The 7,619-nt window shown below is 40.1% G+C and overlaps 1 long non-coding RNA gene across 2 annotated transcripts; it reads right to left on the reverse strand.

The window, feature by feature from the left end:
* Positions 1-296: 296 nt before the first annotated feature.
* Positions 297-6,041, reverse strand: LOC116357485 (uncharacterized). 2 transcript variants are annotated; one of them, XR_004205491.1, is made up of 5 exons: positions 5,918-6,041; positions 5,699-5,815; positions 5,114-5,302; positions 4,873-4,962; positions 297-758 (listed from the first exon to the last, which is right to left on the reverse strand). It is a non-coding gene; the product is annotated as an uncharacterized LOC116357485 (long non-coding RNA). The 2 variants fall into 2 exon arrangements; XR_004205492.1 differs by lacking the exon at positions 5,699-5,815.
* Positions 6,042-7,619: the final 1,578 nt, after the last annotated feature.

Consider the following 7,619-nt stretch of genomic DNA (forward strand, 5'->3'; position numbering starts at 1 on the left):
CACCTCTCCTTCCCCCTCTCTATATCCCTCATACACCTCTCCTTCCCCCTCTCTATATCCCTCATACACCTCTCCTTCCCCCTCTCCATATCCCTCATATACCTCTCCTTCCCCCTCTCTATATCCCTCATACACCTCTCCTTCCCCCTCTCCATATCCCTCATACACCTCTCCTTCCCCCTCTCTATATCCCTCATACACCTCTCCTTCCCCCTCTCTATATACCTCATACACCTCTCCTTCCCCCTCTCCATATCCCTCATACACCTCTCCTTCCCCTTCTCCATATCCCTCATACACCTCTCCTTCCCCCTCTCTATATCTCTCATACACCTCTCCTTCACCCTCTCCCTCACCCTCCTGTCCCTCCTCTGCCTCTCCCATGACCTCTAGACTCTCACAGATGAGTGCCACCTGCCTCCTAACTTGTATCTGCCTTCTCCTCATCTTCCTCCGGAGGGCGCTAGCTATGGCTCTGTGGTTCTGCCTCTGGGACTCCACCTGCAGCTTCAGCCGCCTAGGGTAACCATAATCATCATCAAAGAGGATTCATCCATTTACACCAAGATCATTTGTATATTGTCAAGGGGAAATTCTAGCCTGGAATCCAAACTGAAGCAGTTGTTTGTGTTGGTTCTGGGTGGCCTGTGTGAGCAGAGCACCACAGTCCATGGGGCAGAGCTGGCTCCAGGGCTGACCGGTGCACCAAGGAACTCCTCAGACAGAGGGAAGGTGGCCGAGCAACCATCATTGTTACACTGCATGGGAGAGTGAGAAGGGGAGAGAGGAGGGGGGGGGGGGGGGGGGAGTGGAAGACTGTGGGAAAGTGCAAGTCAAAGTCAAGTCAAAGATTGTGGTCAGATGTTTACAAGATTGAGGGATAGTTCTGCATTTACTGGGGGGGGGGGGGGGGACTGGTCCAGCTCAAGGTGTCATAGAAAACAAGACAAAGTTAAACATATTTTCACGACCCTCCCATTGTACTGTATTGTACTGTAAGAAAAATTGCTCATTTTTATGACCCCAAATAACAATAATTGTAGCGACCCTGTGTTTATAAACGTGGATATCGACTTTACCACTTTTGTGGCGCAGTCGATGCCACGCAAGGCTACAGGCTAGAACGTTGAGGGTTCGCCGACCAGAACAGACGAGCTCAGTCTCCTTGCCTGTATCATTTACACTACGATCAGAGCCGGCTGCAGGCAACAATCAACTAGGAGGAAATCACATTTTCAACAATTTGAATTATTGGGACAGTAAAGTATTTTTTGTACTTTTGACTCTATATTTGACACGTTTGGATTTAAAGTGCAGACTGTCAGCTCTAATTTGAGGGTCTTTTCATCCATATTGGGTGAACCGTTTAGAAATGACAAATTACTTTTAGGGGAGCAAAAGTATTGGGCCAAATTCACTTATATTTTTATTAAAGTTAAGTATTTGCATATTCATAACATGCAATGACTACATCAAGCTTGTGACTACAAATCTATTGGATGATTTTTCTGGTTGTTTTGGTTGTGCTTCAGATGATCTTTTAGAATGAATGGTAAATAATGGATTGTGTCATTTCGGAGTCACTTTTATTGTAAATAAGAATATTATGTGTTTCTGAACACTTCTACATAAATGTGGATGCTACCATGATTACGGATAATCCTGAATGAATTGTGAATAATGATGAGTGAGAAAGTTACAGAGGCACTAATATCATACCCCCATTGGTAACTATCCCACTCATGAATATTCATAATTTTCTCCCCTAAAATTGGGGCGAACATGTACAAACAATTGCCTCAAATTAAAGGTGACAGTCTGCCCTTTAACCCCATAGTCATTGTATAATTTCAAATCCAAACTTTTGGAGTTTAATAAACAATGCTTCACTACCTCAATAATTAAGGAGGGCACTGTGTATATACACACAGACAAATCTTTTTTTAAGTGATCGGGATTCCACAATAAAGTTAGGAACTTATTTCCATTGTGGTCCCTATTATTTACATAGACACATTACATAGATGCAGACACATTACATAGATACAGACACATTACATAGATACAGACACATTACATAGATACAGACACATTACATAGATACAGACACATTACATAGACACAGACACATTATATAGATACAGACACATTACATAGATACAGACACATTACATAGATACAGACACATTACATAGATACAGACACATTACATAGACACAGACACATTAATTATATACAGACACATTACATAGATGCAGACACATTACATAGATACAGACACATTAATTATATACAGACACATTACATAGATGCAGACACATTACATAGATACAGACACATTACATAGATACAGACACATTACATAGACACAGACACATTAATTATATACAGACACATTACATAGACACAGACACATTACATAGATACAGACACATTACATAGACACAGACACATTATATAGATACAGACAAAAAGGTTATACTGTTCACTCATTAGCCAGATTTTGACGTTCTTTTAAAACGTGATTATGGTTAGTATGGCTTTGAGTTACAGTGGTAGTTTGTTCCACTCAACAAATTGGTCTATAAAAATGTGTTCTTACTAGATAGATTTAAACAGTGAGTAGTCGAGTCTCTGGCTCTGGTATTATGCTGGTGAACATCTCTAACAAATAAAACATATTTGGATAGGTATCTGGAGTCCATAATAATTCTGTGGACCAGACCAAGTTCAATTAATTCTACTCTTTTTTCCCCCACAGATAGTCTGCTTAGCTGCTTAAAATGTTTGACCTCCACAAGGGGAGAATTTAAGCACAATTCTTAAATGGAATGAAATATCACAAGGCCTTTGCACCATTATTCAAATTACCTTTTCACTGCAGCCTTGAGTAGAAACTCACTTGAAAACAATAATGCAAGTATACATTGTATTGTGGTGTTGTAGGCTAGTCTAGGTAGGATCATTGTATTGTGGTGTTGTAGGCTAGTCTAGGTAGGATCATTGTATTGTGTGTTGTAGGCTAGTCTAGGTAATATAATTGTATTGTGGTGTTGAAGACTAGTCTAGGTAGGATCATTGTATTGTGGTGTTGTAGGCTATGCTAGATAGGATCATTGTATTGTGGTGTTGTAGGCTATGCTAGGTTGGATAATTTTATTGTAGGCTATGCTAGGTAGGATAATTGTATTGTGGTGTTGTAGGCTATGCTAGGTAGGATAATTGTATTGTGGTGTTGTAGGCTAGTCCAGGTAGGATCATTGTATTGTGGTGTTGTAGGCTATGCTAGGCAGGATCATTGTATTGTGGTGTTGTAGGCTAGTCTAGGTAGGGTCATTGTATTGTGGTGTTGTAGGCTAGTCTAGGTAGGATAATTGTATTGTGGTGTTGTAGGCTAGTCTAGGTAGGATAATTGTATTGTGGTGTTGTAGGCTAGTCTAGGTAGGATCATTGTATTGTGGTGTTGTAGGCTAGTCTAGGTAGGATAATTGTATTGTGGTGTTGTAGGCTAGTCTAGGTAGGATCATTGTATTGTGGTGTTGTAGGCTAGTCTAGGTAGGATAATTGTATTGTGGTGTTGTAGGCTAGTCTAGGTAGGATCATTGTATTGTGGTGTTGTAGGCTATGCTAGGCAGGATCATTGTATTGTGGTGTTGTAGGCTAGTCTAGGTAGGTTCATTGTATTGTGGTGTTGTAGGCTAGTCTAGGTGTGATCATTTTATTGTCCCTAAACAAGATCAAGCTTTCTGAACTGCATGTCTTAGATCTTCACTGTTTTTTCATGCACAGTAAAGGCACCTTGCCTCTAACCTGCCTATCATCTATTCCTAATTGTTCTTGTGGATTAATATTGAAAATGTATGCAGCTTTGAAGGCATTTATGTGTGGTATGATTGCTAGTTAGCCTATTGCAGATCTGGACAAACAATCCACCTACCAGTATTGTCACTATGAATGGTGAATAGAGGGCAGGATAGACAGATTATATAGACCTGCGGTATAGTTAAGCAATAAGGCACGAGGGGTGTGGTATATGGCCAAAATAGCAGGGCTAAGGGCTGTTCTTGTGCACAATGTAACGCGGAGTGCCTGGATACAGCCCTTAGCCGTGGTATATTGGCCATGTACCACAAACTCCTGAGGTGCCTTATTGTTATTATAAACTGCTTACCAAAATAATTACAACAGTAAAAATACATTTTTTGTCATACCTGTTGTATATGGTCTGATATACCACAGCTTTCAGCCAATCAGATTTCAGGGCTCATTCCACCAGTTTATAATAAAAGTTAATGTGCTGAAAAGTGTAATGCATAAGGGAAGTACCAACACACCTTGATATAGAGGAGGCACATGCAAGCAGATGAGCAAATTTGGCAACACTCTTAGAAAAAAAGGGTTCTTCGGCTGTCCCCATAGGAGAACTCTTTTTGGTTCCAGGTAGAACCCTTTTTGGTTCCATGAGGAGCCCTCTGTAGAAAAGTTTCTACATGGAACCCAAAATGGTTCTACCTGCAACCAAAAAGGGTTCCTTAAAGGGTTCTCCTATGTGGGCAGCCGTTTAACCCTTTAATGTTCTAGGTAGCACTTTTTTTTCTAAGAGTGTAAGGATGGAAAAAAATAGTAAAACCGGCCATAAAAATGAATGTAGACAGTAAAACAATCAACTAGCCTCTCCTGTGCCCAATAATAAACAACACAATCCCCAGAAAACAAAAACTAAAGTTTGACAAGCCTCCCATGTGTTCCTCTATGCTTGAAAAATCCCATTTCCTTCCTACTGTGTGACCCTCACACATTGCTTCTTGAGGAAAAGGAAACCAATTACTTTGTAAAAGAAACATTTAGCAACATTAGGCTGTCATGACTCACCCGAGGTGGCTGATAGTTTTCCTCAAATTGTACATGACAAATATAAAGCTGGACCTGATAGGTTTCCTACAGTAGTGGCGTGTCTCCTGTCTAGAGAGAAAGCAGAATTGAATCAATCACATAAAATGTTGCACTTCTACAGTAGAAACCTGAAGAAACTAGATGGTCATCATATTTAAGCACTGTGAAAATATGCCAAAAATCTACATTTTGTGTCCTAGAAACACAGGTTGCTTCGTACCTTTCATAATAACACAGCTACTACATTTTCTTATGAATAATCCAGTTAAGGTTACACTGAGGAGATGACCCAGTGTACTCTACCTCCTGAGCCACTGTAGGATAGAGATCTTGCAGAATACATGGTTCCAGGCCACTCTGACAGGATACCTCAGGACAGATCTACAGATGGTGCAGAGCAGATCATAGTCTGGACCGCCCACAAACAGGTCCACGTCGTAACGCACACACACACACACACACACACACACACACACACACACACACACACACACACACACACACACACACACACACACACACACACACACACACACACACACACACACACACACACACACACACACACACACACTACTTTAGGTAGTTCTGAATCAAAGGAATGTCAAAAGCAGTAAGTTAGTCAAATCAAAGCCACTTTGTTATAATAAATCAGAATCCGTGAAAAGGAACACAGGAAGAATCAACCAGCAGATGTATTTTTGGATACCTGTAGCTCTCTAGACACAAAGTTGTTCTCGAAAATCATAATCCATATTCCATCCATAAAGTCACTGTTCATTATAATTTACACTTCCTAACTCACCATATTTCCCTGCTCTATTTTCAATTGTCATGAGGTCACAGTTGCCACTGTTTTCATTCCCATAGCTCAGCTTTCATTCCCACAGCTCAGCCCCTCACTCCCTTAGTTAGGACTAGCCTACATGTCAACAGCACAAACACATACACAAACAAATAGTCATTAGTGCCGAGCCACAACAATACACTGCTAAAACACCCTGGAAATAAGACACCAACTGACCAGTAATCATTCAGCTCCATGTCATTCCTCTTCTCTGAAGTTTTAGGGCCCACACTATAGTACTTACTGTTTGGCTCAAAACTCATGATAATGTCCAGAGCTAGTGATTTCACCACCTGGGTATTTTCTTCTCTACCTCTCTTTACTGCTTTGACTAGATGTTGCCATGGAAACAGAAATAGGGCTTTGAATGGCGGCAGGCTCTAGAGCTTCCAAACCAAACACATTCTCTAGCTATTGTTCTGACTGACTGCCACATTGAATGGGCTACTATGAATAGGCTTCTTTCAGAACTCAGCTGAGGTCTCTATTCAATAAAAAGTACACTTTCAGTAACAGCCAACTTAATTTTGTGGTTTACTTTATACATCATGCATTTCAGAACTTTTGTCTGTGACATTGGCTGAAGGTTTTCATGAGAACCAAGGTTTTTAAAAGCGTGCTATTATTTTGCATATTTGAAAACCTGTGGTGTTTACAGATGTAGGATTTTAATTTGAGCCAGTTTGCTACTGCAGGAAAATAATCCCGTAAATGTCAATTATTATGTGGATTATGAATCTTGAAAACACACCAACTTGCTACGTATGCTTGGGAAGACAATGCACAGGTCTCACTTACTGGCTAAATGTTTCTAAACATCTGGTAAGGATGGAGACAGGGCGAAGTTGTTACTCAGCAATGTTGGTAGTGTGAGAATTATGGATACTGATTATTATTGACGCCTGTGTGACGGGTATCTGCAGATACCTGGCCTGTCGAGTGAGTTGATTGAGATGATGCTTTGACTGGTCTTATTAAGTCACCTTTCTTAAGCGCCACATGTATGCTGATCCCTCCTTTATTCTGAATGGATGCCAACTTGTGACATGCTTTGAGTACGTTGCACTGATCTCACTTACTGGAAAAACGTTACAGGCTTCCAGTAAATTGGAGACATGGGAATGCTTTTTTATATATCAGCAATGAGTTGGGGTTAAAGTTCAATTGAATAATCTCCTGATGCATACAAATCTTTATTATCTTTCTTACAGTCTTAAACCTTCCCTTAAAAACATTCCCACCAGTAAATCATTGATCCCTAAACAATTCCCGCCAGGAACGTTCCCTCGTCTTTGCCGTCACTTTCCATTAAATATGTTCACATTTGCCCAATAAGCCGTCATTCTTTTAGCAACACCTGTGTGCAATAAGCAAGCATGGCACTATGCCAAGTGGCAAAATGTATCTACTCTTCCCAGCATCTAAATGTTTTATCAGTGTTCTTCCTTGTGTTTGGATGAAGGAGTCATAATGTCAACACAATTAACCCTTTGTTACTGACCGCAAATGCCACTCCTAAAGTACACTGTTGATTTGCTTTAGTAGCAATAGTGGGAATTATAGACGCAATCAGAGATGTAATGAATTGGAAACTCCACATTCTTCTCTTTTATATATTTCCTTTATTGTTTTATTGACATATTTTTCACTATCTAGATATAGTGGGCTACTGTAATCTGCTTGTGATAAGGCATGGATTGCTGCTGTGAGTACTATATTTCTTAGAGAGAAACTATGAGAATACCTTCATTATTTAACATACTAATAAATGGGTCATGAACTGCTTTTTTGTTTTCTTGTTTTGAAAAGCAAAACATATATTGTCCGTGAAGATTTATATTGAGTATGATACGTTTAAGAGACATTTATGTCCAAAAAT

The sequence above is a fragment of the Oncorhynchus kisutch genome, linkage group LG25 (genome assembly GCF_002021735.2).
Source record: "Oncorhynchus kisutch isolate 150728-3 linkage group LG25, Okis_V2, whole genome shotgun sequence".
NCBI classification, from domain to species: domain Eukaryota; kingdom Metazoa; phylum Chordata; class Actinopteri; order Salmoniformes; family Salmonidae; genus Oncorhynchus; species Oncorhynchus kisutch.